A 23,377-nucleotide genomic window follows, 5' to 3' on the forward strand; every position below is an offset into this window, starting at 1 on the left:
CCGAATTCTTTCAACTTTGATCACCGCGTCTAAAGAGTTAATGCTGGACATCTGCCGGAACGGAATTAGCCACGGGTCCAGGCTGCTGATAGCAGCCGAGACCGTGCGGGTATGATGTGAGATCAGCTCCTGAGCTCGCTTCATAACCCTCCTGTGCCACAGTGCCGGGTATACCCGGCGTTCTGCGGCAAGGGGTTGATTCATACAAACTTTGAACCCCCGTTTCACCCCTTCAGGGGTAAAATTTTAGAGAACGTTAAAACATGTGTTTCTTTATCGTTGTTAGTCTAAAAACAAAGTTTCATGCTTCTAGCTAGAGATGAGCGAACTTACAGTAAATTCCATTCGTCACGAACTTCTCGGCTCGGCAGTTGATGACTTTTCCTGCGTAAATTAGTTCAGCTTTCAGGTGCTCCGGTGGGCTGGAAAAGGTGGATACATTCCTAGGAAAGAGTCTCCTAGGACTGTATCCACCTTTTCCAGCCCACCGGAAAGCTGAACTAATTTATGCAGGAAAAGTCATCAACTGCCGAGCCGAGAAGTTTGTGACGAATCAAATTTACTGTAAGTTCGCTCATCTCTACTTCTAGCTTTAAAAATGACGGACTTCCATACAAACTTTCAACCCCTTTTTCACCCCCTTAAAGGGGTACTCCGCCCCAGACACCTCTGGCACAGTTTATCTTATATGGAAATAAAAGATCTAGAGTCTCCCTTTTCCAGGATCTATTGGGCTGTCCCTTAGTCCTTTGGATCAGTGTTTCCCAACCAGGACGCCTCCAGCTGTTGCAAGACTACAACTCCAAGCATGCCCGGACAGCCTTTGGCTGTCCGGGCTTGCTGGGAGTTGTAGTTTTGCAACAGCTGGAGGCGCCCTGGTTGGGACACACTGTTTATGGTTAGTGGACTACATACAGTACATCTAATATGTATGGCTGCCATAAATATACAATTAAAAATCAATAGGTTCTGAGTGATGAAAAGTCTGCTCCACCGCCTTGACCACAAGTCCACCATATATACCATATTTCCCAACACTACATGACATCCTCCATTGGGGGTGTTATGTTTGCATGCAACTTTCTGTATTGTGTTGGTGCAGGCAATGGCCACCTCACACGTGTCCATTGGTCTCCTCCCCACACCACGTCCTCACTGATCTCCTGCCCCCTCAGGAGTCACCGGTCCAGTCTATGTGTCACATTACAGGACAACACCCACCACCATTTGTAACACTCATACGGTGTAATTCATCACGGCACCACCAGGGGGAGCCTGTACGCCAGCACTAACACTACACTAGCCGATCTAGCGTTGTACACCATAGAGTCTCATCTCGGCTAGCTCTCCTGTTCCACGGGCGTCGCTGAACGAGTGACGTCATTGCATGCGCCGGAAGTGATTCCTCTGGGACCGAGAACACCATAGAGACGGGAGGAGCCGCCCGGAGTGACCCGTGAGAGAGAATAGAGACCCCCCGGAGTGACCCTGTAACAGAGACACCCGGGAGTGACGAGAAAGGAGCGGCACCGCTACAGTGTCACGGAATTCTAGACACCCCGGAAGTGACTGGAGAGGACAAAAGCCCTGGGAAGGAGCGGTGAAGAAGGGACCCCGTGTAGTGACCCGTCAGCATAGAGACTGAAGCCTGGGAGAAGCCCCACACTGACGGCAGGGAGCCCGGCAGAGGGTGTGTCCCTGTGTCTGGTGCTCGCTAGGTCATCTGTGAGTATCCTGGGTGGCTGCGGTATGCATGCGTTATCTGCTGGTCTGTACACTGGCTGTGCGGTTTCTTCTCGTGTGTTCCTCTCTGGGCAGCTGCTGGCTGATGCAGATCCGGGTTCTGCCAGTGCTTGTGCTGTGTGACCCTGATCATCTGACCCTGTGAACCGCAAAGACCGCTTGTGCCTCAAGTGGTGTGAATGGTTACCAATGGATTCGCTTCATTTCACTGTGCAAAGAATATGTAACGTATATAAGCATATGTAACAGCCACAGGTATACCTCTAGTGCCTGCTAAATGGTCTAGGCCTAAATAATGATATTTATGTCAGCTGATCAGCATTCTGAGACTTGTAGTGCTAAATAATTGTCAGGTTTATTTTAAATGCTTACAGTAGTTGCCTTTTACATGTGTGTGTGTGTGAAATTTAGCAGTGAGGGTTGGGAAGGGATTACTCTGGTTTCTCATCTTGCAACCAGTTGCGCTTTAGTTACTGAAAATAAAAGTCCCAGCAGTGAAGTGATAATGGGGTTTGGAGACTTGTAACAACTAAACGGTGACAGTATGAAAACTATGCTTAAAAAGGGATAGAAAACACAGGGGGCGCTCCCTGATGAGGGGTATCTACTGGTGTGTGCCCTTCACCACACCTTAGTGAGTTATCCACCTCGTATAACCGTAGGCTGGGTAAGCAGGGGTCGTCGCGAATGGGTTGGTTGCGATTGTTGGCTGCTGGGAACCGATAGTAATGGAGGACAGATAAAGCAAGAAAAAAACGGTTGACGGAGGCGCTGCACGACTGTGATCATGAAGAGAGGACTCGAGCAGCACAGGATAATAAAACTTTTATTGGTACAATGGGGACACTTACAGTGCCCAACAGGCAGCACAGAGGAAAACAGGACCTCTAAACCAGCTCTACAGTACCAAACCCAGCAAATACTTGGGCACTGTAAGTGGACCTGAAGAAGGCATAAATACATGCCAAAACGCGTTGTCCCCATTGTACCAATAAAAGTTTTATTATCCTGTGCTGCTCGAGTCCTCTCTTAATGATCACAGTTGTGCAGCGCCTCCGTCAACCGTTTTTTTTCTTGCTTTATCTGTCCACCAGTATGAAGACTATGAATATCATAAATCCAGCCTGAGATTGTATTCTGCAGATGGAGATACATAAACATCAGGCCTAGTGAGAAATGGATACATTCTGCTGTCTGGTGGGCATCTATGGTTTTTTGCTTTAGCATTTTTTTTTTTTTTTAATGCCTGCTGCTATACATTGTAACATATCTGTGCATTATACTTGTTCCTATTTAACTCTTATATCTGGCATAGTTGCCATTCGGCGTGTAGGAACCAGATGACAAAAATTTTACATGCAGAGTTTTTAAAATATTTTTTCCGATCTGGTAAAACTATGCAGGATGGTCCATAGATCTGACACAGTGCACCAATCTAGTCCCTAGTTTTCCAACAATTGTGCCTCCAGCTGTTGCAAAACTACAACACACAGCATGCCCAGACAGCCTTTGGCTGTCTGGGCATGCTGGGAGTTGTAGAGTTGTAGTTTTGCAACAGCTGGAGGCACCATTGTTGAAAAAAAAAAAAAAAAAAAAAACTGATCTATGGTCTAGCAGTTTTTTTTTTTGATACTATACATTGTAACATATTTCTTTATTACACTTAGTGCTTGTTACCAATTATCCTAATTGCCGGGTCATGCATAGGTCTTGTACTGTGCCCCAAGTTAGCTTGGGGATAACTGATGCCTAAGACCCAGCTAGTAACAATCCCGGACGCCGGATATATGTGAACCTGACCGAAGCTCAACAGGCATGAATATAACACTCCTATTAGACAATGTTGAGAAAGTGTTATACATTGTATTTCTTTGATGCCCCTTATGATGGTGACCATGTGTTAGTATAGATGTAACTCCTTGTTATGCAATGCAAGGCTCTTCCTGTTTTATAGATCTGTTTTATTTACACCTTATTAGACCACTATTATTTCCTCTTTTACCCAGAAGTTTGTACCGTTGTACAGTCTTTGTGTAACACAGCAACATATTTCGCGCACATTGCATATAGTATAGGATAGGATAATGTACCCCCTTTTTTTTCTCTTTTCCGGGTAGGGTCAGCCATGCCATATTTTGCTGCGTATTTACTGTGGCTGATTTTGCTACCCTTTGACTTCAGTGGGTAGGAAAATATGCAGCTGCAAAATACAGCATATGTGATCATACCCTATAATTAATAATTGTATTTCTTGAATGCTAAATAAAGGAACTTTCAAAATAGTCTTTACAAAAAATTCCCTATCATTTAGCTGCAACTCAAAGATAGCAGCGGGATAGAGATGATGTTTAGGCTAGGTTCACACTGTGGAATCTCCCGGCAGAAAATTTCCGCCTAGAGATTCCGAGTGCGGCCAGCGCTGACTGAATCAATCGGCGCTAGGACCACGTGGACATGCAGTCTCCAATAGACTGCAATCTGTTCCGCCAGTATTTCCGCCTGAAGAATGAGCAACGCCATTCTTCAGGCAGAAATTTTAAAGCGGATTTTCCGTTCACAAATTATGCTTCACAAATTCTGAAGTGTGAATTTGTGAATGGAAACACAATCACTATACAGTACACTTTAGTAAGCGGAATTTCTGCCGGCAATTTCAAAGTGGAATTGCAGGCGGAAATTCTGTAGTGTGAACCTAGCCTTACTCACCAGCTCAGATAGAAGACAGGTGGAGAGAAACCTTGGAGAACAGCTCACTCATACTGTAGATAGAAATTCAAGGCTGTGTACATGGGAGAATCATGTAGGCTGTGTAAGTAAAGAGAGAAAATCGAGCTTGCACAGAACACAGTAGATGCTGTAAGAACAAAATTAAGTATACTTTTTTTTATTTTATTAAAGGGTAAAGACCTATAGAGAACGTTTTTGCACTATAATTAGTACAAAGCAAAAAAAAGTTCACTTTTAAAAAAGTCTGCATGTTGTGCTTAGACATGCTGGACCACACTGCAAGCATATACTAAAATAAATCCTTGGCTAGAAATAATAACCCATTAATTGTCCCCTTGTATGACTGCATTTAAAATTTTGTTGAGATATCTGTGACTTGTACAGGTGACAGATGCTCATGTGGTAGTCATCATCGCGTCACGCAGCTCTCTGCATATCTAGTATATTATGCATATACCTGCAGTAATATAGCTTCACACTGCTTTGCTTATGTTGCGTTGACTGTTTGTTCAGGTTCCCTTCAGATTGGGGAATACTGCTGTGCCTGCAATTGTGGGTAGAATTGTGTTTTAATATTTATCACTGGTAAGGCTATGTGATCCATTTGCTGACTCCACTAAAATGACAGGACTTTAGGGGATAAAAAATCCTGCATGTCAGTTTTTTTTTTTTTCTACTAAACTCTTGCAAAATGACGGGACAGCTAACTGAACCACGACGTACCCCATTCAAAGTCTGTCCTGTTATCAGCGGCTCTAACGGATGCTGATGTAAATTAGGTCTAAGCAATGCACTAAAGTCTATGGAAACTATTGGAATAGGTCATGAGATCAATATCAATTACACTGGAAAGCCAAGCATAAAATCCTAGTGCCAAAGCTGCCTTGCATGAATCCAGATAATAGTTGCTCAGGTGGGATGGAGTAAATTGTACCCAAGGGACCTTTGATATCATATCCTATTATAAAAGTTTGTCCTCCTTTCATTAGCCATACATTATAGTAAATATGTCTCAGCTGATCTGGCGGAGCAGTGATGTTCTGTTGCCAGGTAGATGTGACTGTTTCTTTTAGCTCTATATAGATATAGATAGGTAAGTCTACCCTGGATCAAATGGCACCCCCTAAAACATGAACCTCCCGACACAGACGGCAGCAACCCTGGCTAACAACCCGCTTTCTCAGGCGATGCTCTAGGTGTGCTGAACGTCTGTGGAGGAAAACTAAGACTTCTTCAGACTATCTGCACTATAAATTTATGCTTAAATCCTATTACTCCGCTCTTCATCTCGCCAAACAAACATATTTTACCTCCCTCATCTCCTCTCTAACAACCCAAAACGCCTTTTTTGACACATTCAACTCTCTCCTTTGGCCTAATGTACAGACCCCAATCACTGATCTCTGTGCTGAAGACCTGGCCAAATACTTCAAAACTAAAATCGATGACATTCGTGATGAAATCCTCTCCCAGTCCCCTAAAAGTTCTGATCCAATTCCCAGCCACGTCTCCTCTTCATCACTCTCTGTTTTTGAGCCTGTAATGGAGGATGAGGTTTCCAGGCTCCTCTCCTCCGCCCGCCCCACTACCTGCTCTAGTGACCCCATGCCTTCACACCTCATCCAGTCTCTCTCTCCTGCTATCAGCTGTCACCTAACTAAAATCTTTAACCCCTCCCTCACTTCTGGGGTCTTTCCCTACTCCTTCAAACACTCTATCATAACCCCACTATTAAAAAAAACATCTCTGGACCCGTCCTGTGCAGCCAACTATCGACCTGTCTCAAATCTCCCCTTTATCTCAAAACTCCTGGAACGCTTGGTCTACTCCTGCCTTATCTGCTATCTCTCCGAGAACTCTCTCCTTGACCCCTTACAGCCTGGTTTCCGCTCCCTTCACTCCACAGTAACAACCCTAACCAAAGTCACTAATGATCTTCTGATGGCCAAATCAATTGGCAATTTCTCTTTACTGATTCTCTTGGACCTGTCTGCGGCTTTTGACACTGTGGATCACCAACTCCTCCTCAGTAGTCTCCGCTCCATCGGTCTCAAGGACTCTGCTCTCGCCTGGTTTTCCTCCTATCTCTCTGGCCGCTCCTTTATCGTCTCGTTTTCTGGCTCTACTTCTTCTCCTCTTCCCCTTGCTGTCGAGGTTCCCCAGGGATCAGTCCTGGGTCCTCTACTCTTTTCACTCTACACATCCCCCATTGGAAAAACAATCGGTAGATTTGGTTTCCAGTACCACCTCTATGCTGATGACACCCAACTCAATACCTCCTCCGCCAACATCACCCCTGCACTCCTACAGAATACCAGTGACTATCTCTCTGCCGTCTCAGACATCATGTCCTCTTTATATCTGAAACTAAATCTTTCTAAAACAGAACTTCTTGTCTTTTCTCCATCAACTGATACTGTACCTAACCCTGACATTTCCATCTCGGTATGTGGTACTACCATAACTCCCGGGCAGCAGGCTCGCTGTCTTGGAGTTATACTTGACTCTGATCTGTCTTTCACTCCCCGTATTCAGTCCCTTTCACGTTCTTGTCACCTGCATCTGAAAAACATTTCCAGAATCCGCCCGTTTCTCATTATTGCTTTGATTCACTCCCGCCTCGACTACTGTAACTCTTTACTAATAGGCCTTCCTTTCTCCAAACTCTCTCCTCTCCAGTCCATCCTTAATGCCGCAGCCAGACTCATCTTCCTCTCCAGCCGCTACACCGACGCCTCCTCCCTGTGCCAGTCACTTTACTGGTTACCAATTCAGTCCAGAATACAGTACAAAATCCTCAGTCTCACACACAAAGCTCTCCACAATGCTGCACCTCCCTACATCTCCTCTCTCATCTCCGTCTACCATCCTACACGTTCTCTCCGATCTGGTAATGATCTCACACTAACATCTTCTATAATCCAAACTTCTCACTCCCGTCTCCAAGACTTCACTCGTGCTGCACCGGTTCTCTGGAATGCTATCCCTCAATCCCTCAGACTCAACAACAACATCCATAGTTTCAAAAGTGGCCTGAAAACACATCTCTTCAGACAGGCCTACAACAGTGTCTAATTGGCCTTAACATATCCCCAACATATCCCCAACATATCCCCAACATATCCCCAGACCTCTTGTTTGAATAGTTGTGTAATATTATGTCTGATACTTGTCTTTGTTTGTACCCCATAATTGTAAGCGCTGCGGAATCTGTAGGTGCTATATAAATAAAATTATTATTATTATTATTGTATAGCGGATCTTAGAGAGACAATGGCAACCACTCAAGAACCACAACAGAAATAAGGCTAGATTGCGTGTTCCAAGAGTCAGGATATTAAAGCGAATCTGTCATCAGTATCACCTGCAATAACCTGTTGGTACAGGCTTATAGTTTGGGGGTGACACTGATAGAAATGGTACTTGCCGTTTGGGACTCAGTTTTGGTTATATGCTAATTATTATGGTTGGTGCACTCTGGGCGTTCCCAAGTGCATGCTGACTTCAAGCCCATTTCATCCTCCGTCCTGCCTTATGCATATTTATAACCCTCCTTCTGTATGCTTCGTCCGTTATGCCTAGGTTTCATTGTATGCTAATTTGCAGGCTTGGCGCACATGGGTTGCTTTCGTCGACTACTGCGCATGCACCACTTTCAGAGTACACATGAAAACGGTGCATGCGCAGTAGTCAACAAAAGCAATCCTTGTGCACCAAGCCTGCAAATTAGCATATAATGAAAACTGGGCATAACAGACAAGCGGAGCCACAGATAGCTGAACGACAAGTACCATTTTTTTTTATTTTTTATCTATGTCACCTACACTACAAGCATGTACAAACGGATTCATGTGGGTGATACAGATAACAGATACCCTGCAAATAATAACTTCACCAGGTCATCTCTTATGGTCTGTTTCCCACAGTTATAGATATCACTGTGCCGCTCTGCCATTCATTTGTCATATTGGCGCTGTCAGTTACCTCAGTTGAAGACGCAATGCTCTGCAGCTTTTTTTTAAAATCTGTGTCACTGGACCCATATGGGGCGCCCTGATATCAGAGGATATAAGAGAGCCACGAAGGTAGGTTAGGCTGGGTTCACACCACGTTTTGTTAAATACGGTTCCCGTATACGGCTGGGAGGAGGGGCGGGGCTTAATAGCGGCGCCCGCACTCAGCCGTATTCGGGAACCGTATTTAATGCATGTCTATGAGCCGACCAGAGTGAACCGCAGCCTCCGGTCTGCTTTGTTTTCGACCGTATGCGGTTTCCCGACCGCAGGCAAAAACGTTGTCGACCGCGTTTTTGCCTACGGTCGGGAAACCGCATACGGTCGAAAACAAAGCGACCGGAGGCTGCGGTTCACTCTGGTCGGCTCATAGACATGCATTAAATACGGTTCCCGAATACGGCTGAGTTCAGGTGCCGCGATTAAGCCCCGCCCCCCCTCCTCCCAGCCGTATACGGGAACCGTATTTAACAAAACGTGGTGTGAACCCAGCCTTAAAGGGGTACTCCGGTGGAAAACATTTCTATTTTTATTACATTTTTTTTATAAATCAACTGGTGCCAGAAAGTTAGACAGATTTGTAAATGACTTCTATTAAAAAAAATCTTTACCCTTCCAGTACTTTTTAGCAGCTGTATGCTACAGAGGAAATTCTTTTCTTATTTGTCTTGTCCACACTACTCTCTGCTGACACCTCTGTCTTTATCAGGAACTGTCCAGAGCGGGAGAAAATTGCCATTGCCACCTATACTGCCCTGGACAGCTCCTGACTGCGTGTCAGCAGAAAGCACTGTGGACAAGACAAAAAGAAATTCAAAAAGAAAAGAATTTCCTCTGTAGCATACAGCTGCTAAAAGGTACTAGAAGGGTAAAGATTTACAAATCTGTTTAACTTCCTGGCACCAGTTGATTTAAAAAATAAATAAATAAATAAAATGTTTTCCACCGCAGTACTCCTTTAAAGCTTTTATTGGGCAGCCTGGGCACATTAGTTTAAATAAAAGCTATCACCGGACCAGTGTGCCTTCAGCTGTTGCAAAACTACAACTCCCAGCATGCCCGGACAGCCTTCGGCTGTCCGGGCATGCTGGGAGTTGTAGTTTTTCAATAGCTGGAGGCACACTGGTGGGGAAACGCTGAGCTGTCTGCTTTCTTGGATGTGTACAACCCTGGTGTTAAAGCGCCCATGCACATTACAACAAAGTAAGATGAACCCTCCAGTCTCAATGCGTTTGGTATATTATCTTCTCGGAGAACAGTGGGAATAGCTGTTGTGTGCTTGGCCCACAGCTATCAAAGGCATATGGCCGCCTTAGGCAACCGTCCTATCCACTAACCCGGTACTCTGTATTAGCATAGTCTCTACAGACTTTTATCCTGGTAAATTTTTATACTATGTGGTGAGTAGCAGCTGAGCTCATACTGATAAACCTCTACCAGATCTGACAGCAGGTGAAGTGTCACAGTATAGGAAGAGTTTACTGTAACGAACTGGGCTGAACCGTTCCTTGCTGTACACTCATCGGTGAATAAACATGAATGTGGCAGACACAACAGTAGTGACGTCTGCAGCTGATTATACTCTTCATGCAGGTGCCTGGTGATCTTCATCTTCTGCCCTGGTTTAAGGTACTGTCCAGTTTGGAGTTACAGAATGGGGACCCACCAGTTCTCCTGACATGTCTGTTTTAGGGAAGCAAATGTATTTACTGTAAGATGACCATTCTGAAGCATCTTTTTCTTAGGTTTCTGTGTTGCGCCATTGCTCTCTTATTCTTTAATAGCTAAGCGTTAGTGTCTGTACTGGTCAATCCGAGAAAGGTAATGCCCAGTTGTCAATTTATTCATTCATTTCAAACAACACAAGAATTGCATTTAATACTGTGCCGCACAAAAGTACATATAATGAGGATGCTGGGACTAGGGGAGGATATATGTAAATGGGTTGGGAACTGGCTCAGTGGTAGGAAGCAGAGGGTGGAGATCAATGGAATATATTCTGGTTGGGTGACAGTTACTAGTGGGGACCACAGGGGTCAGTACTGGGTCCACTTCTTTTCAATATGTTTATAAATGACCTTGTAGAAGGATTACGGAGTAGAATTTCAATATTTGCAAATGACTTAATTAGGGCTGGGCGGTATGACCAAATGTGTGTATCACAGTATTTTTTTTAATTTTTGGCGGTTCCATGGTATATAACGGTATTTCCTCCCCCCCAAATTATCAGCCCAGCGCTGCGCTGTCCCTATTGGGGTAAATACTCACATATCACCCACAAGCTCTGCCCTCCTCGTCCTCCTGTTTGTTGCGGGCTGCCGGCACTGACATTCTAAACTGTGCGGTATCCCTATGCCCGGGCTGCAAAAGGTAAACAAAATAAACTTTAACGCACGTTCTGACATCGGCCTTATGCTCTTCCTGGGGACGGGAACGTCGGAGAGCCATCAGCCCATCACCGGCCGCAGCGATGTTCCGCCTTGGCCGGTGATAGGCTGAGCCCACTGTCATGTAAGAAGCCTGGCTTCTTACATGACAGTGGGCTCAACCTATCACCGGCCGAGCCGGAACATCGCTGCGGCCGGTGATAGGCTGACGGCTCTCCGACGTTCCCGTCCCCAGGAAGAGCATCCCCAAGAAGCAGGTGAGGCCGGTACCGGACCAACGGGAGGTGAGTTAAATTTTATTTTGTTTATTTTCTGCAGCCAGGGCATAGGGATACCGGCGGCCGCAACAAACAGGAGGATGAGGAGCGCAGCGCTTGCGGGTGATATGTGAGTATTTACCCCGATGGGGACAGCGCAGCGCTGGGCTGATAATTAAGTTGGGGGGCAGAACAGCGCTCGCGGGTCACATATGATTAGTTCCTCGATGTGGGGACAGCGCAGCGCTGGGCTGGTAATTCATTCATTCCCGAGGGGGAGGGGCCAAACCGGTATTGCGGTATGGGTTAAAATTCATATCGTGCAGCACAAAAATGTAGGTATTCGGTATGAACCAGTATACCGCCCAGCCCTAGACATATTATAGAGGGATCTGGGGCCAGGAGAGAGCACAGAGGAGCACTAGCCCACCCTCACTTACTGGACTTTGTCCATGCCTGCGCTTCAGCTTGTACAAAGCCATGATTTTATAAGCAATAATTTATGAAGTATATTTGAAAAGTTAATGTTTTGCTAAGATGTATAACATATAAAATGTTATTTTTTTTAGAATCTGATAGTGCCCATTCAATGTGGACAAATGTAAGGACATGCACTTGGGCCCTAAAAAACATGTACAATTATGTGTTAAATAAAAAACATTAGGTAAAAATACTACCAAAAAGGATTTGGGGATACGGATTGACAGTAAACTCAACTTGAGTGACCAGTGCCAGGCAGCTGCTGCCAAGGCTAATTAAGTCATGGGATGTATCGAGAGGGATAGAGAGAGGGTGGGAGGGGGGGGGGGGGATAGGACATTGATCCAGGGATTTATTCTGATGCCATATAGGAAGGAATTTTTCCTTTCATGGGACAATTGGCATCAGCCTCATGTGTTTTTTTTTTTTTTGCCTTCCTCTGAATCAACACAATAGGGTCTAGGTTGAACTTGATGGACTTTTTTCAACCTTATAATCCAGCGTTCTTCAAACTGTGGCCCTCCAGATGTTGCAAAACTACAACTCCCAGCATGCTCGGACAGCCAACGGCTGTCCGGGCATTCTGGGAATTGTAGTTTTGCAACATCTGGAGGGCCACAGTTTAAGACCACTGTTATAAGCTATGAACTATGTATGACATGGGGTTCTAAGAAATTATGCCCCAGAATGGTTATTTCATGGGACATAGAGATGTTGTGTAGAGATGAGCGAACTTAAAGTAAATTCGATTTGTGACGAACTTCTCGGCTCGGCAGTTGATGACTTACCCTGCGTAAATTAATTCAGCCTTCAGGTGCTCCGGTGGGCTGGAAAAGGATGATACATTCCTAGGAAAGAGTCTCCTAGGACTGTATCCACCTTTTCCAGCCCACCGGAGCATTGGAAAGCTGAACTAATTTATGCAGGAAAAGTCATCAACTGCCGAGCCGAGAAGTTCGTGACAAATCAAATTTACTTTAAGTTCGCTCATCTCTAGTGCCAAGTGAAATAAAAGGCCTATGAGACGCAGGCAGTCTCAGGCTATCGCCGGATCAATAACAAAATACTCTATTCCCAATATAGGAATACTAGATAACAACAAAATGATGCAGAGTGAAAACTACTGCACAATAGTTAGACTTGATGCATAGATAAGAGGTATAGATATGAATGTCAGATCATGACCACAGATGTCAATGTATCCTCCATCACAGGGCCATGACTCATCCATAAAATTACCCTATAATGTTGAAGTATAGATAAGGGTTCTGACGCGTTTCTGCCAGGTTTATACAGCGTTCTCAGGGGTCATACAAAGTATGCACAGAGTATTTAGATGTTGTCCCTGTGTAGAAAAATAAATAACATTGTCCCATTTCATCTTTACTCACAACAAATACAATGATTGTAGTTGCATGGTGCATACTTTGTCTCCCCCTGCCCTCTTTTCTTTACAGGTACCAGGAGTCTTGCGGCAGGCAATATTCTTACATAAAGCCTGGGATGTCTTATTGTGCAAACACTACATCATGAGTTTCTGTCCCTTTTTGAGCTTTTTGAAATTGGTGTCTATTCCCATAATATAGGACAATTCTTTCTAAATTAGATGCATATGTTGGGTGCAGTGAACCATCATTGGTAGTGTGTTCTTGACATATCACTGTTTTTGAATACTTGTAAATAATTGGGTGACCCCTGAGGACGCTGTATTACCCCGGCAGAAACGCGCCGGAAACCTTTATGTATACTTCAACATTATAGGATATTTTTATGGATACCTTGTGTCATGGCCCTGTGATGGAGGATACACTGACATCTGTGGTCATGATCTGACATTCATATCAATATCTCTTATCTATGCATCAAGCTTAACTATTGTGCAGTAGTTTTCACTCTCCATGATTTTGTTATCTAGTATTCCTACATTGGGAATAGGGTATATTGTTATTGATCCAGCGATAGCTTGAGACTGCAGCTTGCGTCTTATAAGCCATTTATATCACTTGGCACGTTTGTTATACTTTTTATAGGTATATATTTAAAAGTTACGTTTTATTATAGCCACTCCCCACTCTATTGCACTGTTTCCAATAGTTTTTCCTCCATTTTATTTATGCTGGGAGTTCTTGTACTTCAGGGTTTTCTGTTGGACCAGTTACCAATACTCTTATATGTTCATGGGAGATAGACGAGGATTTTAAACTGTAATCCCCCTTTATAAAACAATATACTGCTTACTGCAGTATTTCCCAACCAGGGTGCCTCCAGCTGTTGCAGAACGACAAATACCAGCCTTCGGCTGTCCGGGCATGCTGGGAGTGATAGTTTTGTAACAGCCGTAGGCACCCTGGTTGGCAAACACTTGCTTATTGTATAACCCTCCCAAAATAATGAATACATATGTGTTCTTCCTGGGGTAAGGCTGCTGTTTATTTCTACTGATAACTATATATAGGTGTAGCCTTTTGTGGGATTGTTTTGGTGTCTGTACACATACATTATCGTTGATTACTGTATCATAAACATTGACACTGATCTCTTAGAGCATGTTCACACGATGATGTTCACATGACCATGACTCCTGCTTTATTATAGTTCCCTTTTGTAATCTCATATAAATTCATTAGAACAGCAATGAATACTGGTGCTGTGGTCACAGATGTGCAATTGGCCTTACACTCATGTGGAAGCTCTTGTGTGCCTTTGTTCTAGCGATCGGTGGGGGTCTCAACTCCCTGAGCGATTAACACTTGACATGTCTCTGTAGCATTTACTCCATTGAAAATTGCACACCACAAAGTAATATACGAAAATAAGTAAATCTTTATTGTATTAAACAAGGATTTTAAAAATTAATACAGAAAACAATGTTATAAACCATGGCACCTAGGGACAGGAGCTGAATAGGGGTAATTGCAAGGAATGTAAAATGTAAATTTAAATGACTGACAAATGCAGTCCTATACAGCAGCAGCATAACATCACAAAAGTATATTCTATGTAAACAGGAATTAGAACAGTAAGCAGGTTGAATTACAGCAAATTAGCAACCAGACACACCAACGCACTTTCGCCTCCGGGGCTTGGTCAGGCTGATGTCTCTGTGGCATGTCAACACACACACATATATATATATATATATATATATATATATATATATATATATATATATATATATATATATATGACAGACACTTTTAAAAGGGTACTCCAGCGAAAAGTGTTTTATAAAAAAAAAAAAATAATTGTGCACAGGCTGCCTGCTTAAAGGGTACTCCGCTCCTGGACATCTTATCCCCTTTCTAAAGGATAGGGGATAGGATGTCTGATCGTGGTAATCCTGCCGGTGGAGACCCCCGCTGCACCCGCAGTTCGTTTATAGCATCGGGAGCAGTGCTGGACACTCGTGATGTCACGGCCACGCCCCCTCTCATAGACTTGCATTGAGGGGGTGTGGTCGACATCAAGAGTGTCGGCCACTGCACCCAACGCTCTAAAAGAAGGCTGGGTGCAGCAGGGAGATGGCAGGGGTCCCCACTGTCTAGACTGACATCACTCCCCCACCCCACCGTGACGTCATGATCTTTTGCTCGCATCGGCAGTCATCCGGCACGGAGCAAAGTTCGCTCTGTGCACCAGATGCCTGGGGTGCGCAGCAGAGATCGCGGGGTCCCCAGCACCGGGACCCCCATGATCAGATATCTTATCCCCTATCCTTTAGATAAGAGATAAGATATCTAGGGGCGGAGTAGCCCTTTAAACAAAATAAGCAAATTGCATAGCCAATTTCGCTGCATGTGTTCCCCAGAATGTAGGAATGCAGCATTTTGTGTTTGCTAATATCTATGTTTGTTCTGTATAAACATATCTATCTGTGTGTGTGTATATTTATTTATATTTTTTGTTCATTCTTTTATGTTCTACAGGCTCACTGCTAAGTTCCTTTTGAGGTCTGTAGAGGCTGGCTGCCCACCCAGTTATTGGGGGATATCTAACTACAGGTAATAAACAGAACATTCTTTGCTTTTTACATTCTCATTGTGCACAAATTGCACTTAGTGTAGTTTAAGCGATAAAAGATTAGAACTTAATCCTAAAGCGTATTTTCTAAAAAGGGAAGGTTTTCTCTAGCAAAAATGAAGTTACTTTGAAACCCAATAGCTATTTAGTGTTGCTTGTGTTCGTTTTTATACTATCTCTAGGAAACATATAAAGGGGCCCCCCCCCACCCTCAGTGCAGTGTACTCAGCAGATATTAACCCCTTCCCGACCCATGACATACATGTATGTCATGGGTCGGCTCCCATTCTATAACGTGGGGCCACGGCGTGGCCCCTCGTCATAGCGGGTCGGGCCCGGCACCTAGCAACGGCACAGCGTTCAAAGTTGAATGCCGCCTCTAAAGTGAAAGTAAACTAATGGCGGTTAGCTCAGGGAGCTGCTCGGGATCGCCGCGGCAAAATCGCGGCAACCCGAACAGCTTACATGACAGCCGGAGGATCCCTACCTGCCTCCATGCTGTCCGATCGCCGAATGACTGCTCAGTGCCTGAGATCCAGGCATGAGCAGTCAAGCGGCAGAATCATTGATCACTGGTTTCCTATGAGAAACCAGTGATCAGTGTGTGCAGTGTTATAGGTCCCTATGGGAGCTATAACACTGCAAAAAAAAAAAAAAAAGTGAATAAAGATCATTTAACCCCTTCCCTAATAAAAGTTTGAATCACCCCCCTTTTCCTATTTAAAAAAAAACCTGTGTAAATAAAAATAGAAATAAACAAATGTGGTATCTTCGCGTGTGGAAATGTCCGAATTATAAAAATATATCATTAATTAAACCGTACGGTCAATGGCGTACACGCAAAAAAATTCCAAAGTCCAAAAAAGCGTATTTTTGGTCACTTTTTATATCATGAAAAAATGAATAAAAAGGGATCAAAAAGTCCGATCATTACAAAAATGGTACCGCTAAAAACTTCAGAAAATGAGCCCTCATACCGTCCCATACGCAGAAAAATTTAAAAGTCATAGGGGTCAGAAGATGACAATTTTAAACGTATACATTTTTCTGCATGTAGTTATGATTTTTTCCAGAAGTACAATAAAATCAAACCTATATAAGTAGGATATCATTTTAACCGTATGGACCTACAGAATAAAGATAAGGTGTCATTTTTACCGAAATATGTACTGCGTAGAAACGGAAGCCCCCAAAAGTTACAAAATTGTGTTTTTTCTTCAATTTTGTCGCACAATGAATTTTTTTCCGTTTCTCTGTAGATTTTTGGGTAAAATGACTGACGTCATTACAAAGTAGAATAGGTGGCGCAAAAAATAAGCCATCATATGGATTTTTAGGTGCAAAATTGAGAGTTATGGTTTTTTAAAGGTAAGGAGGAAAAAACGAAAGTGCAAAAATTGAAAAAACCCCGGTCATGAAGGGGTTAATAGTCCATCGAGGTTATTCCTCACTCTTCAGTTGTCCCTTACTCTAAGCTAGTGTTTCCCAACCAGTGTGCCTCCAGCTGTTGCAAAACTAAACTAGCTGTTGCAAAACAGCAGGAATCACACTGGTTGGAAAACATTGCTCTAAGCAGAAGCAAAGTAGGTAAATTACCATCCAACAGATTTCCTTTGTTCTCATCTGCTTTGGTATCTTGACATACAGGACATAATATTAAATCATTCTATTTAGGTTGAGCAACAATCTCTAAAGAGGAAGTGGTTAGAGCGTCATAATATATACATATATATTTATATACACATATACATCATAAATGGCATTCACTTCACACACTTTCCATTTCAGAACTGAATCTGTAATCTTTTTGGCCATAACTTGGTTAAATACAGTTTTATTGTATACCAAAATGAGTAGTATATCAGCCCCTCCCCCCCCCCCCTTTTTTTTTTTTATATAGCTGATCCCTGCTTAGACAGTAGCACTTTTTTTTTTTTTCCACATTCTGACATATTTCCTCAGAATCACCAGTTCTCTTTCTGTGTACGTGGTCAGGTAATCAATCATTCACTAGACTTAGTCCCTTTATGGCATTGTCCCTTTATGGCATTGTCGTACAAGAAGGCAAATACAAAGTTTTTTTTTTTGGGGGGGGGGGGGGGGAACTGCTGTGTGAAATGCTGTGTTCGGTCAGCTTTACCATCCATTAAAAGTGTAGCTGATTAACCTCACAATAAAGCTATCACTGATACTTTGGGGGGGATGCTATTTGTTTAGCTTAAGCAAAGGTATTTTGTATACAATGGATTCTTTTACTTCTGTTTTCCTTTCTTATCAATTTTAACCTCAAAGTTTACTGGTAGTTTCCTTCAAAAAACTTACTAAAAGGAAAGGTTAGTCATGAAACATTATTTGATTTCGTAATTCTTTTATCTCTTCTAAAACCAAAAAAGCGCAATGTGTTCTTCTGTTCCTCAACTCTCATCCAGTATCATCCAGCTGCAGGATAGGATTGCCCATTGACTATGTATAAATGAATGGCTGCATAAATGGTCACTAGATTGTTTGTTTGTGTCGTTGTTTACTTCCATCATAGTTGGCAGCACATCCAGTGTTCAGGGGAATTTGTGCTGCCGTCAAATGGAAAAATATAGTCCGGCATGATCCATGCCATCAGCTGAGGAACAAGTGTTTGCTTGTTCATTGGCTGATCGCTGTGCCTCTTACACAGGGCAATAATTTGATAATCACCCCATTTAAAAGACCTTTTTAAAGGATGTATTTACACATACATATATTGCGCATATTTGATGTGCAGAATTTTAGTCCGCAGAGTTCAATGTAAAGTAAATGATTAAATACAGCTTCAAATATGTGCAGGATATTGTACATGTGAATAGACCCTAACAGTGTAAGTAGGGAGAGGAAAGATGACACTACCAACATCTTGTTTTCCGTACCAAGGTACGGAGACACAGATAGCGACTATGTAGTCACCCAGCATAAAGTAAATGAGTCTGTAGTGGAGGTGCTAGGATGTGTGAAAAACAGGCTTCAGCAAGAATTCAGTAATTAAGATAAGTGGACAATCCTGCACTCACCGCTCTGCTCTAGACTCGATGATCCTCTAACGGGATAAACCGGGGACACCGGACTGCAGAATGTGTGCGCTCAGAGGCTAACGACCGGGGGTTTAGCGCAAACTTGCACTTCTTCCAGCCTCGAAGTTTGCACGAAAACCACCGGTCGTTAGCCTCTGAGCACACACATTCTGCAGTCAGGTGTGCCCGGTTTATCCCATTAGAGGATCATCGAGTCTGGAGCCGAGCGGTGAGTGCAGGATTGTTCATTTGTCTTTAGTACCGAAGACCCTAACAGTGTACTCTATTTCAAGACTACTTGGAAAGCTTAAACTGCTTGCACTGTGAAGCCAGGAAACTAATTGGGTAGGTAGCCAGGTAGGTAATTAGGGTAGGTAGGTTGGTAACCTGTGCTCCTCCACATCTGCTACAACCCCCGTTTCCTCCCCAAAAAAAACCCCAAAAAACATTTTGCTCGCCTAATTTGGCATGCAGTGATCTGCTCATACTGGGCGCGTTCATCTCCCTCTATAGTGCAGGGCGGCTATGAGTGATGTCATCGGTCGCCAGTCTCCTCTCAGTGAAGCCACAGGTCCTGTGACTTACACTGAGAGGAAGCTTTCAGCTATATGCGCATGCAGCTGAAAGTGGTGCTCGCTTGCCTGGGGATCTGGGACAAGTGTCCTGGATTCCCCAGTAGCAAGCGCCGGTGCCAGACGGGTCCCTCTCCGGCGGGGCACTTCACACTCAGAAGCACCCCATGCGTGCCAGGGGTTGTCGACCCCTGTGAAGCAAGATGCCTCTAACGCAATTCACATTTGGACAGTAACACTGCACCACTAAAAAGAAGCAGGTTGTTTTTCGTATGGATGCACCATGGTGGCCAGGGACATTTGTGATTTTCATTGTAGTACGACTTTACTTGGTTGATTTATTTAATATCACTTAAGTTAAAGTTTTAGAGTAGAGGACTCCCAGCAATAGTTGTACGTTTTTAGCTTGCTTGATCTCGGGTTTGCTTTTAGTGATAGTGATTGTGGTTTTGCTATGGCTCTTGAGTATTGATAAGAAAACTGTAATGTTTGGGCCCCTTCTATTTTATAGGATGATCATAGGGATGCCCTGTGCTAAGTTTTCTGCTAGCATAGTAAGAAAACTATGCCGTTGTCTCCTGGCATTCACACCAGTGATGTCATATTTTTAGAATCTGGCAGCCTCTGTGATCATGGATCAGTTTTATAAAAAGTCATCCACCAATTTAATCCACTGAGCAGCTTTTAATTTTCTTTCTGGCCATCCATGGCTGAACCAAGCTGAGAGGAGAGCAAAAGGTTAAGTTACATAACTGCAAAGCAATCTGCATCTCTCCAAATACAAGAAACTAGAATATTTCTGTAGATTCTGTCCAGTAGGAATAGTATTGCTGATTTATGAATGTCGATGAGATGCAAGGACCCCATTAACCCATCTTCAAAGATTGAGGAACCTTATTCACGCGTCGGAATTTCCATGCAGAATTTCGGGGAAAAAATTCCACCACACCAGAGTCTCATTGATTTCAATGGGATTCTGCTGCGCTAATTACACGGAGGAATTTCGGTGCCAGATGTTTCTGGCACAGAAATTCCGTTTTCCATGTCAGCAGAAAGAATAAACACTTTCATTTTTTGTCTGCGGATTTCGGACTGAATGCATAAGACAGCGCATTCCCGCGCGGTTCTAGTGCATATTATGCTGGAGATTTTAGGTGCAAACCTTCCAGCATGTGAACATAGCCTTAGGGTAACAGCATAAATTCCATTTGGGATTCTGCTGGACTGTGCACACTGCTGAATTTCCAGCATGGAAAGTAAAATTTCCGATCTGCAGAATAATGATCATGTTACTTTTGGCAAAATCAGCTCTGATATGCTTTAGCGTCTATAGAGACGATGCATGACTGAGCGATCCTAAAAGCATACAAAATCTCTGTGTGAAGATTCCGTAATGTAAGCATACCCTAAGGGCGCATTTTCACTGCAGAATTTGAGTGATATCTAGCTTAAAAATTCTGCATGAAAATTCTTGTGCAGCAGCCCCCCACATGGCAGAATTTCTGAGAGGAAAAGTTCTGCTGAAGAAATTCAGAGACCAGACTCCCTAGAAAAAATGAATATGTCCACTCTTACCGCCGAATCTGACGTAAATGGAAACAGCGCAGGTCAAAGCAATCCTTGTACCGACTGCCGCACACAGAATGTTTGGGTGGATATTCTGCCATGTAATTGAGACCCTTAGGGTTTCATTCACACTGAGGAAGTTCAGCTAGGTAATTCCTTGTGGAATTTGCTGTGTGGATTTGCAATCTTCTGTATGGAGCAGAAATTATCTGCATTCACTGGTTATGTTCATAAGGACATAAGCGCTGTTCCTTTGGCAGACAAAACTTTTCTTCGTATAAAAGATCCAAAATGTTCAGTCTTCTGCCAGAATCCAATTCCTTGTCGGAAGTTCTGGTAAGAAACTTCTGATGTGTAAACTAAGCTGAGCTTAATGGGGTTCTGCTGCACCAAGCTCACTGCAGAATTTCCACTGTGAAAATTCTAATTCCGGACTCTGAAAGACTGAACATGGATTTTACAATTAACTGCCGTAGATAGTGTCCGGTCATCTGCTGAACAATTTGGGTGTACACTTAGCAAGTTTGGTAATGAATGGGCTTGTGGCATTATTTTGTGAACATCTATCTGTGCTGTGTTATGAGTTCAGTCCAGTGTTTCCCAACCAGAGCGCCTCCAGCTGTTGCAAAACTACAACTCCCAGCATGCCCGGACAGCCGTTGGCTGTCCGGGCATGCTTGGAGTTGTAGTTTTGCAACATCAGGAGGCGCTCTGGTTGGAAAACACTAGACTAGGATGAGATTAGCATTAGATTTATTTTCATTTTTTTTAAGAGCACAAAAGAGCTGAGCCATGTTCTTCATTCCTCCAAAAAGCATAAATACGGCATCATACCTGCGCTGTGTGAGCTACGCCTAGAGATGAGCGAACTTACAGTAAATTTGATTCGTCACGAACTTCTCGGCTCGGCAGTTGATGACTTTTCCTGCATAAATTAGTTCAGCTTTCAGGTGCTCCCGTGGGCTGGAAAAGGTGGATACAGTCCTAGGAGACTCTTTCCTAGGACTGTATCCACCTTTTCCAGCCCGCCGGAGCATCGGAAAGCTGAACTAATTTATGCAGGATAAGTCATCAACTGCCGAGCCGAGAAGTTCATGACGAATCAAATTTACTGTAAGTTCGCTCATCTCTAGCTACGCCTCTATGCGACCACTTTGCCTTATCCACACATTTAATATATTTTCAACTGCAAAAATGGATTGTATTTCGTCAGTTTTACAGATTTTCATGCCGTTTGGCACAATTTTTTACATACCAGCTCATAAGTGGTTCATTTGATATACCAACAAAGGATCGGGATAACAAGCTAGGATATCTGCCTGGTAGTGCACTTTACACTTCTGCTCTCAGCAAGACAAAGATCTCGAAGGGTCTATTCATACAGCAGAATTTCCGCCTCAAATTAAAGCCCATACACTTCTATGGGATTCCACGCTACCACTTACACTTCTGAATTTCCTCTTGTGGAATTGGTGCAGAATCTGTGCAGGATTTCAGAAGGTAGAATTGGAGTGCGGAATCGAAGTCTATGGGCTTTAATTGGAGGCGGAATTCTGCAAGTGGAATTCCACTAGAGGAAATTCTGCTCTGTGAATAGATCCTAAGAGCTAGGAAGTAAAGCATGCTACCAGGGACTTATCTCAGTTCCTGATCAGTTTGGGTCCCAACCAACAAAACCTTTTGACAGCTCTGTGACAGGTACACTTAATTCATTGCAAATAACTTGCTAGGTTTTTTAAAAACAGGGTTAACCTTGCCCTGTATTATACAGTCATGGCCGTAAATGTTGGCACCCCTGAAGTTTTTCAAGAATATGAAGTATTTCTCACAGAAATGGATTGCAGTAACACGTATTTTGCTGTACACACGTTTATTCCCATTGTGTGTATTGGAACTAAACCAAAAAAGGAGGAAAAAAAGCAAATTAGACATAGGCCCTCCTTTACTATTGAAAACCCGACCTGTTTTGTCGGGTTGTGCGCCAGAATCTGTCGCATTGCGCCAGAAATTCTGGCTGCGCCAGATATTGCGCCAGAATTGAAAAAAAAACCCCGACTAGCTCTCCATTTTGCTAAGAAAACCTGAAAAAAGGTGCGTCGCTGCTGGGAAAAGGGGGCGTGGTCTCAGAAAAGGGGTGCGTTCCCGACATTTTCACAAAAACCCAACATATTTACTAAGGTTTCCACATAAAATGTGGTGGATTTGAGCCGAGGAAAACCCTACTGATCAGATCATGTGAAAACAAAGTGTAGGGAAAGTGGAAAATGTAGGGAAACCTTAGTAAATACCATGGAAAATAAATTGTAGAGAATTAAAACCCACAAAGAGACCTCCACTCTTAGTAAATGAGGGCCATAATGTCACACCAAACTTCAAAAATGGCCTGGATAAAATTATTGGCACCCTTAACTTAATATTTGGTTTTATGCCCTTTGGAAAAAATAACTGAAACCAGTTACTTCTTCTAATCATCAATAAGCTTCTTACACCTCTCAGCCGGAATGTTGGACCACTCTTCCTTTGCAATCTGCTCCAGGTCTCTCTTATTGGAAGGCGCCTTTTCCCAAGAGC

General features: G+C 43.4%; 1 protein-coding gene across 1 annotated transcript in view; it reads left to right on the top strand.

Moving 5' to 3' along the window:
* The first annotated feature begins 1,367 nt into the window (after window positions 1-1,367).
* Window positions 1,368-23,377, top strand: part of LOC130361492 (calcium-binding protein 39) — a 43,043-nt gene continuing 21,033 nt past the window's right edge. The window contains exons 1-2 of the mRNA XM_056564550.1: window positions 1,368-1,725; window positions 15,534-15,608. The gene's annotated coding sequence lies outside the window, so the exon portion shown is untranslated. The remainder of the gene's footprint in view (window positions 1,726-15,533; window positions 15,609-23,377) is intronic.

The sequence above is a fragment of the Hyla sarda genome, chromosome 3 (genome assembly GCF_029499605.1).
Source record: "Hyla sarda isolate aHylSar1 chromosome 3, aHylSar1.hap1, whole genome shotgun sequence".
Classification (NCBI taxonomy): Eukaryota; Metazoa; Chordata; class Amphibia; order Anura; family Hylidae; genus Hyla; species Hyla sarda.